We start from the raw sequence: 1,428 nt of genomic DNA on the forward strand, positions 1-1,428 counted from the left end.
ATATCCTCCATTTCCCGACTTTTTCTTGATAACAAAAATCGGGGTATTCCAGGGGGAAGTAAAGGGTCTGATATGGCCTAGGTTCAACTGTTCCCTAACCAGTTCTTGTGCTGCTGTTAATTTCTCTGAGGGTAGTGGCCACTGAGGAACCCACACTGGTTCCTCAGTCTTCCAAGTAATGGGTAGAGCTCCCTCAGTAGCTCCTAGGAAAAATCCAAACCAGCTCTTCCTCTCAACCGGTATCGGGGATACTCTACCTTGTAAATAGCGATCCAAACCTTTACCAGGCTTATATCCCAAATGTAACATCATCTTCTGGGCTTGGGTGCTATATGGTCCTTCATTGGTCAGTTTAAAACCCATCCTTTTCATCAGATCACACCCCCATAATGAAATAGGGATGGACAGCACACAGGGCTGGAAATGCCCCAAATGCCCTTCCTTGTCACGCCAACTTAGATGTCGAGAACTCATTTCTGGCATCTGAGCATATCCAAGACCTCTCAGGGTTTGCTCTGATCGCTGATGTGGCCAACCAGAGGGCCAATCCTTGACGCTGATGATATTGTGATCTGTGCCAGTGTCCAACAGCCCAGAAATAGATTTTTTTCCTCTATTATAAGCTGCAATAAAGGTCTATCATCTAAATCTTCTCCCAGGGAGATGGCTACTATGCCCCTAAGTGAAGAGACCATGATCTTGACTTGTCCTGTATAATCTGAATCTATGACTCCAGGATGGACTATCAGGCCCTGCATTGTTACAGAGCTCCTTCCTAAGATCAACCCCACTGTATCTGCTGGTAGAGGGACTTTGCAATCTGAATCCACCAGCTGGACCTCCATATAGGGGGGTTAATAGGAGTCGGGTGGCAGAACTGAGATCGAGCCCTGTGCTTCCTCTTGTGGCCCTCCTGGGTTGTTCCACTGCATTGGCAGTCTCAAATTGGGCCATCCCTCTGAGACTGCCCCATATATTTGAGGGCCCTGAGGTCGGGGCCCCATCTCCCATTTTTTGGCGGAGTACCGCCATGCTCGATTGGCTGCCCATGAATATCCTTCACTGAGCGACACTCATGGGCCCAATGATTTCCCTTTTNACATTTTGGACAAAGTCCAGGTACCCGAGACTGCTGGCCTCCCGTTCCAGTCTGTTGCAGGCATTGTTTCTTCATATGACCAGGTTGCCCACATTTGAAACAGCCTGTATTCCTGGACCCATTCTTTCCTTGGGAGACCTGCGAAACTGCAGCAGCCAGCCCTGTGTTAGTTAACGGGCCTCCTAGCTCTCTACAGATCTTCATCCATACCTCAAGCCCCTTATGTTTATATNGATTAATGGCTTGTCTACATTCCTTTGTACATTGTTCAAAAANCAGCTGTTTCACTAATGGCATCGCCGTATCAGGATCTCCAAACACCCTCCCTG

Source organism: Mus pahari, chromosome 15, assembly GCF_900095145.1.
Source record: "Mus pahari chromosome 15, PAHARI_EIJ_v1.1, whole genome shotgun sequence".
Classification (NCBI taxonomy): Eukaryota; Metazoa; Chordata; class Mammalia; order Rodentia; family Muridae; genus Mus; species Mus pahari.